Raw genomic sequence first — 11118 nt, 5'->3', positions numbered from 1 at the left:
AGGTCGTGGGGAACGAGGGGGGGGGAGTGCGTGGCTCCCTCGGGTGCCTCCAGCGGCGAGCAGGTAAGCAGGAGGTGGCCGGAGCTCTTCGGGCGCGCGCCACGCCTCGCCTCTGCCTACTGGCAGAGGAAGAAGAGGACAAGGGGGGGGAGGAGGTGGGCTGGGCCGGCCAGATGGAGCTGGGCCAGGTAAGTGGCGCCAGGTAAGTGGCCCAGGTGGCCTTCTCTCTTTTATTTTTGTTCTGTTTTTCTTTTATTTAATTCTTTTGCCACTGTTTTGAATTAAAAAAATAATAATTCAAACAATGCCAAAGCTCCTCTGAATATTTTATATTGCTAGATGGACTCTTCCAAAAGCTTATAAAATATTTCAGGGGTATTTGAATTTATATTCTAATTATATGAATATAATTCAAATTCAAATAGCTAATGAATTAAATCCAAAGTCCCAAAAATAATTCCTTAAAAATGTTCAATATTTTGGTTGGGTCCAGAACCCTTACCAAAAATTATCAAACATTTAAGAAGAGCATTTTGGAGCAATGAATGAGATTTCTAGGGTTTTTGCCCCTCTTTTATTTAAGTTTTTTTGAGGCTTCCAAAATTCCCTCAGTTCTAATTTCAGAATTTAAACATGATGCAAACATGAAGCTAGCCTAGAACATTACCAGAAGCTAGGGATGTGACAACTCACCCCCACTAAACAAGAATCTCGTCTCGAGATTTCAAGCGTAGGGTAGGATGAAGGGGAAACGCAAACTAGTACAATCTTCACGATCCAGGTTGCACTTCAAATGAACGTTGATTTGAACACCATCCTTGTCTTGTCGTCTTGCTCTGAGAACTCCAGCTAATCATGACAAGAAGAGGAAAGGAGAACTCTAGAAGGATCGGTCTTCTTGAAGGTCGAATAACTCAGGACTAACTCACAGAATGAGACATAGCAACATCTCTCGAGCTGAGAGACGAAGCATACCTCTAGAGAGATGGAGTGGAGCAGGTGACGAGGTTCACTAGGTAGACAACAATTCCAGATTTAAGAATGTGGCGATCGGTTGTCAACGTAGCGAGGAGTTGAATGGCCATGACACCACGACGAAACATCCTGGAGGAGGGTGATTCGTAGAGTATTATCTTAAGTGGCAAAAAGAATTACCTTTGATATAGAGATCGTTGAGACTCTCTATATCAGTCGAAGGCAAATCACAGCAATCGATTGGCGGGGGTCGGTAGAATGGCATACTCGGACTTGGATGATGTGGATTACCTTGTTGAAGACAACGTAATGGATGATTTTGCTTATCACCTGAAATGGAAGAGATCCATGGTAGAATGGCACATTGGCGGTGCAAGCTGGGAACAAAATGCAAATGCTGGGAATGATTCTGGTAACTGGGGAAGAACCCAACAAAAGAGAGTGAATTCACTGTTTGAAAAGGTCATAGCATTTCCGAGGAAACCGGGAGGAATCCTAGTTAGAGCCGATGATAACACGTAGCGCTTGTGCGTGCTCTCAAGAACTTGAGCATTTCCATATTCATCAGGGTTTTACCAACATCCGTGTCAAGGTTCCTGGCAACACAACTTGCTACCATGATGAATGATGATGGATGATGCAGATGCAAAGGAAGATAACACCTTCTCAGATTTCATCTTAGCGAGGCCAAGGAAACAAAATCTGGATGATCGACCGAGAGACATTTAGCACTCCGCTCCTAATGTTCTCCTTGATGTGCTAGTGTAACCCATTCATAGAAATGGTCTGGTATCTAGGACATCAAGTAAAAGGTCAGACTTCGGGATCTCAAAATCCATAGGGGCAACTAGGGAGTAAACCCTATGAAATCCCTATGGGGAGGTGGCCAACTTCCTCAAACAAGATACTACAATAATAGGTCTTCCGGCTGGGTGTGTTGGCCACGACATCCACTTTACCGGTTATCGAGGGACCAATATTATAGTTCTTGGGAAATGTTCCAACCATCATATCTGCCTGAGATTCAGATCTGGTTGGTGTCAGGTTATTCCAGACTCATCGAGTCCAGGAAGAAAAATGAAAGTTTGCAACACAAATCGACGAGATGACGTTGCGAGATTCTCGGGAAATGAACTACGATAGCAAGCTCCAAAACATGAGCTGGTTCTGCTACAAACATGTGAACACTTTGTCCCAGACAAGCATGCCCACATGGTAGTCTTACAATAAAACACTACCGAGTTCTGGTTGGGAGCCATCATCGAGGATATCGAAGTCTTTACGCAAGTCCATGGATTAGATCCCAAGCATAGACTTCTTTTCCTTGAACAAGTCAATCAGTGGCTTGGTGTGCTAGGATATACATATGGAATGAAGATGATCAGTCTAACAGACCACAGAATTCTTCGCACGTGCATGACTGACTTGGGACGATTCCAAAGGAGGTAAAAACATGCTTTCTCGAATTCACGGCGGCAACTTACATCAAAATGCACGTGAATCAAAGGAAGTCACTCCTTTCATCAAACAAGTACTTCATGAGCTAGCATGAAGAAAATGCTTTCAAAAGTTTCCAACACTGCTTAATGTTCAACAACATCATGGAGGAGATAAGGATGTTGTCAATGGGCTCAACAACAACTCATCAGAATTTCCATATCACTGGACTTCCACCATCATGTGAACACGGTGATAGCATTGATCAGACCCAAAAGATATAATGGTGTATGCTCGAGGGATCAACCACGAGTAAGACAACATTACGAACATCGTTGGTTCTGCCTTGATTTGACGATAGCCCACACTCAAATCAAAGGATTGATAAGACAATAGGTCCAGCAACTGATCACAGGGACCAATCAATGAAGATATCATCTTTCTTCAACACACACTACACAAGAATATCCCTTTGGAACGAACTAAGTCAGGCAAGCTTTTATCTTCCAACCCTCCAAGTTGTCGTTTAGCTTAACCAACTAGCTCAGGGATATCTAACACCGATTCTTGGAGAGAAGGTGGTTCGCAAGAAAAACCAACTTGATCACGAACTCAACATAGCGGTCAGGTGACAACCTGGTAATACTTCTGAGAAGATATTCAGAAAATCACGAACCACCGGTATGTTACTAAGCTCGAGAACAATCTTGCTTTTCAGGGCAAGACGATATGATCAAATGAGTGAGGACTTGACAAGATCCTAACTCATCAATCGAAGGGTGCACCAAAATAAGGACTAGGTAGCACGATCAATCTTAGAATGGTGATTCAATAACCAACATACTAAGAATAAGATTGTTGTCCATTAACTACCAAGCAATGGGGTTGCTAGGAGTATTGAGTTCACACATCATGATTCACTGGTCGGCACTCCGGCTGCAACAACACGGAACCGAGGAATGAAAAAGGATGGCGAGAAGTATCACTATGTCAAGAATTCACAAAAGGTGGTGCAATTCTCATGAAATTCTTGATGTAAAGATGGTAATACTCCAAGGTAGAACAGAACAAAAGTTGGGTTAGCAACTTGATCTGCAGAGTACAACTACTTTGACCCAATCCTAGATATGGATGAGGTACTGGAGTTTGTTTCTCCTAGTCATTCCGCGATAGAATGGCTTGACGGACCACAAGAGTAATAGGCATCGATAAACGAACGCACGCATACTCTTGACTATCAATTGATAGACGAAGGTCAGTAGACAACTAAAGAGGGACAACTCAAAGGAACATATAACTTTCTGAGTTGTGGATACATGGGTTGGTATGCCGAACAAAGTTCAACATAATTCTTCCGGATAACCCATGCAGAAAGGTTGAGCTGGCAGAGTCACAATATAGCATGGAGAACTCATAGAGGGCCTGTTGTGATCTTTTGATCCAACAAACTTCTGCCATAATGGTTCATGGTATTTGGAAGAACGATATACCATGGACCTCGAGGACTATCGCAAAGGTTACTAATATACTAAAGGAACTAGCAAACTATCAACATGAAGTAGGTAGAGTGAATCTCGGGTTCAAGAACCCAGGAACAGAATACCTATTACTAAGTAGCATCACGGGATGCTTTCGAGAATAAAGGCCAGAATCATCACATTGGGAACACAAATCATGGCTAAATTACTAGATGATCCCCTGAGACACCTAGGGTCATAATAGTAACTCCAACATCACGTCAAGGCAATAGAATACCTCAACTCAACAATTAGTGTGATTGAGCTGGCATGAAGGAACATCGAAACCAGAGGGAAAGGATTTTGCAAATGCATCAGACTATTTAGAAACCTAGGATGACTCGGACAGCATAACGGCTGTAAATGCTCAGAAAAGATTTGAGACAATCACAAAAATGGTGGCATAACCACTCAGAAGCACAATATCAAGGTTTCGAGATCATCAGTTAACATACAGAAGTAGTAGGAACTGAACTGAGGCTTAAATCCAACAATCTTATAAGTCTACTGATTAGTAACACGTGATCCTAATAGAAAGAAGAGATAGCCTAGTTCTTAATCCCCACAGGAAAGATAAGATGACTCAGATCAGAAGGGCATGAGGTATAAGGAGTAAAAGAGCCTTACGTTCCATCCCACAATCAATTCCCCTACATATAACTAAAGAATTTCTAGACTCAACTTCGACCAGTTTGGCTTGGTAATCCTACAGGCAGTCAAGCTCTAATACCAACGCTGTCAGGACCTCGACTCAATGCCACATAGATCTAGCATGTAACACTTCATATCACTTTGCGGCCTCACGCACGGTATTCCCACGGGTGTCGCCTTACCTTTATCCGGGACCGTTTGCGCCTTTTGGCACACGTATATGACAGTGTCGCTAGCATCCATATGATAAGGAGCCCGGGCTGACATGGCTAGTCGTAAACCCAAAGTGGCACAAACTTACAGGGACAGGCATCCATGACCCAGCATCGAATGTGTCGGTCATCAGCGAGTGAATCCAGGCTGTAGCACTGGGCTAGCAGGACTCCGGTGAACCGGGCTGTAGCGGGCTAACAGGACTCCGGTATTCATCGCGTGACATTTCCCCGAAGGGACAGACACAGGAACGAAGAAGGACACATGCCGGCCAGCCTAAGTGTTCCGGAGCAGTAGCAAGCTACCATGGCTCGGTGGAAACACTAGGAGACATTTCCCGGTAAGAGAGGCTACTAAAGATAAACAACTAGATAGTCAGATCCCACACATACCAAGCATTTCAACAACATACACACAATATGCTCGATATGTGCAATACAACATGGCATCACAAAATGACTCTACGACTCAAGTAGTTTATTCAATAGGCTCCGAGGAGCGAGACATTACAAACATGGGTCTCATGACCCAACAATCAGAGCATACAAGTCAAGGCACAAGCGGAAGCTATCATGTCTGAGTACAGACATCTATAAATGAAAAAGGCTGAGAAGCCTGACTATCTACCAGATCCTGCCAAGGGCACAAGATCGTAGCTGAGGTAACAAGCTAAACGTCGAAGTCCACGCGGAACTACTAGCGAGACCGAAGTCTCTCTGCAAAAACATAAAATAGGCAAACGTGAGTACAAATGTACCCAGCAAGACTTACATCAGAACTAACTACATATGCATCATTATCAACAAAGGGGTGGTGGGGTTTAACTGCAGCAAGCCAGCTTTGACTCGGTGGCTATCCTAAACTACGACTGCGAGTAACTCTTTTGAGGTGGCGCACACGAGTCCACATATTCACCATATCAATACACCACTATGGATCCGCTCCCGTCTCCCTACGAGAACGCCATCCATAGCACTCACGCTTATCTTGCGTATTTTAGAGTATCCACTTTCACTTGTCTATGAACTGATATAAGCAACCCAGAAGTCCTTTTCCGCGGACACGGCTATTCGAATAGATGATGTTAACCCTGCAGGGGTATACTTCTTCACACACGCTCTCACCACTTACCGCCGTTGTTGTCTAGCTTAACCAACTAGCTCCGGGATATCCATCACAGATTCTTGGAGAAAGGGTGGTTCACAAGAACCCGACTTGATCACGAGCTCAACATAGCAGTCAGGTGACAACCTGGTAATACTTCCAAGAAGATATTCGGAAAATCACGAACCACCGGTATGTTACTAAGCTTGAGAACAATCTCGCTTTTGAGGGCAAGACGATATGATCAAATGAGTGAGGACTTGACAAGATCCTAACTCATCAATCGAAGGGTGCACCGAAATAAGGACTAGGTAGCACGATCAGTCTTAGAAGGATGATTCAAAAACCAACACGCTAAGAATGAAATTATTGTCCCTTAACTACCAAGCAACGAGGTTGCTGGGAGTATTGATTTCACACATCACAATTCATTTGTCGGTATTCCGGTTGCATCAACACGATGGCCGAGGAATGACTAATGATGGTGAGAAGTATTACTACGTCAAAATTCATGAAAGTTGGTGCAGTTCTCATGACAATTCTGACATAAAGGGGGTAATACTCCAAGGTAGAACAGAACCAAAAGCTGGATTGGCATTTGATCTGCGGAATACAACTACTTTGACCCAATCCTAGATATGGATGAGGTACTGGAGTTTGTTTCTCCTATTCATTCTAAAATAGAATGGCTTGGCGGACCACAAGGGTAATAGGCATCGACGAACGAATGCACGCATACTCTTGACTATCAATTGATAGGCGAGGGTCGGAAACAACTAAGATGGGACAACTCAAAAGAACATATGATTTTCTGAGTTGTGGATGCATGGATTAGCATGTCGAACGAAGTTCAACATATTTCTTCCGGATAACCCATGCAGAAAGGTAGAACTGGCAGAGTCACGATTTATGAATGGAGAACTCATCGAGAGCACTCTTGTTGTCATCTTTTGGTTCAGAAGAACTCCTGCCAAGAATGGTTCATGGTAATTGGAAGAAGGATATACCACGGACCTCGAGGACTATCGCAAAGGTTACTAATATACTAAAGGAACTAGCAACACTATCAACATGATGTAAGTAGGGTGAATATCGGGTTCAAGAACCCAGGAACAGAATACCTATTACTAAGTAGCATCACGGGATGCTTTCGAGAATGATGGCCAGAATCATCACACTGGGAACACAAATCATGGCTAAATTACTAGATGATCCTCTAAGCACTTAGGGTCATAATAATAATTCCAACATATATGTCGAGGTAATAATTACCTCAACACACCGATTAGTGTGGTTAATCTGGCCCAAAGGAACATCGAAGCGGGAGGAAGGAATTTGCAAATGCATCAGACTACTTAGAAACCTGGGATGACTCGGACAGCATAACGGCTGTAAATGCTCAGAAAAGATTTGAGACATTCACAAAAATGGTGGCATAACCACTCAGAAGCACAATATCAAGGTTTCGAGATCAATAATTAACATACAGAGGTAGAAACTGAACTGAGGCTTAAATCCAACAAACTTATAAGTCTACTGATTAGTAACACGTGATCCTAATAGAAAGAAGAGATAGCCTAGTTCTTAATCCCCGTAGAAGAGAAGATGATGACTCAGATCAGAAGGCCATGAGGTATAAGGAGTAAAAAGAGCCTTACGTTCCATCCCACAATCAATTCCCTTACATAACTAAAGAATATCTAGACTCAACTTCGACCAGTTTGGCTTGGTAATCCTACAGGCAGTCAAGCTCTGATACCAACGCTGTCAGGACCCCGACTCAATGCCACATCGATCTAGCATGTAACACCTCATATCACTTTGCGGCCTCACGCACGGTATTCCCACGGGTGTCGCCTTACCTTTGCCCGGGACCGTTTGCGCCTTTTGGCACACGTATATGACAGTGTCGCTAGCATCCATATGATAAAGAGCCCGGGCTGACATGGCTAGTCGTAAACCCAAAGTGGCACAGACTTACAGGGACAGGCATCCATGACCCAGCATCGAACGTGTCGGTCATCAGCGAGTGAATCCAGGCTGTAGCACTGGGCTAGCAGGACTCCGGTGAACCGGGCTGTAGCGGGCTAACAGGACTCCGGTATTCATCGCGTGACATTTCCCCGAAGGGACAGACACAGGAACGAAGAAGGACACATGCCAGCCAGCCTAAGTGTTCCGGAGCAGTAGCAAGCTACCATGGCTCGGTGGAAACACTAGGAGACATTTCCCGGTAAGAGAGGCTACTAAAGATAAACAACTAGATAGTCAGATCCCACACATACCAAGCATTTCAATAACATACACACAATATGCTCGATATGTGCAATACAACATGGCATCACAAAATGACTCTACGACTCAAGTAATTTATTCAATAGGCTCCGAGGAGCGAGACATTACAAACATGGGTCTCATGACCCAACAATCAGAGCATACAAGTCAAAGCACAAGCGGAAGCTATCATGTCTGGGTACAGACATCTATAAATGAAAAAGGCTGAGAAGCCTGACTATCTATCAGATCCTGCCGAGGGCACAAGATCGTAGCTGAGGTAACAAGCTAAACGTCGAAGTCCACGCGGAACTACTAGTGAGACCGAAGTCTCTCTGCAAAAACATAAAATAGGCAAACGTGAGTACAAATGTACCCAGCAAGACTTACATCAGATCTATCTACACATGCATCATTATCAACAAAGGGGATGGTGGAGTTTGACTGCAGCAAGCCAGCTTTGACTCGGTGGCTATCCTGAACTATGACTGCAAGTAACTCTTTTGAGGTGGCGCACACGAGTCCACATATTCACCATATCAATACACCACTATGGATCCGCTCCCGTCTCCCTACGAGAACGCCATCCATAGCACTCACGCTTATCTTGCGTATTTTAGGGTATCCACTTTCACTTGTCTATGAACTATGCAATGGGGTCCAAGTTTCCATATCCGAGGAATCCGGCTATTCGAATAGATGATGTTAACCCTGCAGGGGTGTACTTCTTCACACACGCTCTCGCCACTTACCGCCCTGTACACGTCATGTACCTCGGCAACCTTCAAGCGGAAGCCGGGCGAGGGAGTCGGCCACGACCTGACTAATCGAACGAGTCTCTAGTCCAGGTTTATCGCCTATTCGGGTTCCATTCGCAAGGAGATCCGGCCGGGGTGTCGCTTACGGCCCCAAACGATGTGTGCAGGGTTCCCAAGCCCACCAACCGGGTGCCACTTGGTACACCGGGCCACTGTGCCTAGTCTGTCCCAAGCCCACCTGTACCAGGTGCCACTTGGTAGACTACTAACACTACCTACAAACGCCAGAAACTAGTTGCAACTCCTGGACAGAGATCATGTTGATTAATAAGTCGAGAGGGGTCGAGTTACCGGAACCCAATGTGTGGTAGTAACTGGTCATGGATCATAAACACAGAACTCAGTTCCTGAGGACGGCTGCAATGAGACAACCCACCATGTACTCCTACATGGCCTCTCACTGCTACCTTTACCAAATCGTGTTCACACACTTAGCTCACACACAGTAGGACATGTTCACACGCCTCTGATTCATCCCCGATGAATCAGACCTGACTCAACTCTAAGCAGTAGCAGGCATGACAACAAGCATGAATGAGTAGGCACATCAGGGCTCAAACAACTCCTACTCATGCTAGTGGGTTTCATCTATTTACTGTGGCAATGACATGTCATGCAAAGGATAAAGGGTTCAGCTACCGCAGCAAGTATCAAATATGTCGTTGTTGTCCTAATGCAGTAAAAGAGAGCAGGAGCGAGAGAGTGGGATTTTATCGGAATGAACAAGGGGGGTTTTGCTTGCCTGGCACTTCTGAAGATAACATTGAGTCTTCATCCGTGTCAACGATCACATCACCGGTATCACGTCTATCGAGAGGGGACAAATACCGGCAACACAGAAGGGAACACGATCAATGCAATGCACAATATGATGCATGATCATGACATGGCAAAATGAATATGTTTTGGGCTAATGCAACTAGCAACAGATTAAATGAAGTTGGTTTGAATACAAGATTCAAATTCAAACTCCATATGTGATTATTCAAATGCCATTTAATTGATTTGTGCTAAACAGCAGCTATAAGTTGTTCTAACATGCATGAAAATGGTACAGATGGATTCCTTGAATTTTTCTGATAATTTTTCATATATAAATTATTTAATTTGGAGTTACGGTTAATTTTCTATGATTTTTAGAAGTTTATACAATTTTCTGGAATTTTCTGAATTATTTTAAATCCAGAAAATACTTATTGCGTCAGCCCCACGTCGCAGTGACGTCAGCAGGGTCAACTGGGCGCCCCAGGTCAAACCTGACCAGTGGGGTCCACTGGTCAGTGACCCAGTCAACTAACCAGGTTAGTTAGCCCTAACTAACTTAGTTAGCCGGGCAGGGCCCGCATGTCAGTGGCCTATCTAATTAGCTAGGTTAATTAACGCTAACTAATCTAACCCTAATCAACCAGGCGCCTGGGCCCACACGTCAGGGGGTCAAACCCCGGGTCAACTCGCCGGAGTTGACCCGCGGCTCGTCGCCGGTGGAGCCAGGGACGGCGGAGGGGGTCGGAAATCCTCCTCCGACGACCAAATCAGCGGCAGCGATCATCTACGCGTAGCTGGCGCTCAGCCGCATCCATCTAGGCAAGCGGGAGGGGCTGAGGTCGAACGGGCTCGCCGGAATCGAGCTCGCGGCGGCGGCCGGAGCTCGGGGTTGGTGCGGGTTGGCGCTAGGGGGCACGGCAGGTCGCACGGGTGGGCGCGCTCGGCTCCTGGAAGGTACTGAGCACGTTGCCGTGCTCGGAAGTTAGCTACGGTGGCTCTAGCACCGTCTGCGACATCGCCGGGGCGGTTAGAAGGCACGGACAGGCACGGGGAGAGAGGGGAAATGGACAGGGGCTCACGAGGGGTCGGGAGAGAAGCTCGGTGGGCTCGGGGAAGCCTCTGCAACGGCGAATTGACGACGGCGATCTCCGGGCACCGGAGATGAAGACGACGACGCTCCGGTCGACTGCGGCCTCCTCTGGTCGCGTGCGTCGCGTGTGTAGCTCCACGGGGTCAGGGCGGAGCTCAGGGATGCATAGTGGGAGCGAGGGGGTGGCTGTGGCCCCGGTAAACGGCGTCGGCGGCGATGGGCTCCGCTCGGGCGCGTGAGGGAGAGAGAGCAGAGGAGAGGGAGGAGCGAGGGA

Source organism: Triticum aestivum, chromosome 7A (assembly GCF_018294505.1).
Source record: "Triticum aestivum cultivar Chinese Spring chromosome 7A, IWGSC CS RefSeq v2.1, whole genome shotgun sequence".
In the NCBI taxonomy this organism is placed as follows: Eukaryota; Viridiplantae; Streptophyta; class Magnoliopsida; order Poales; family Poaceae; genus Triticum; species Triticum aestivum.
Note: the sequence above shows the minus strand (reverse complement) of the source record.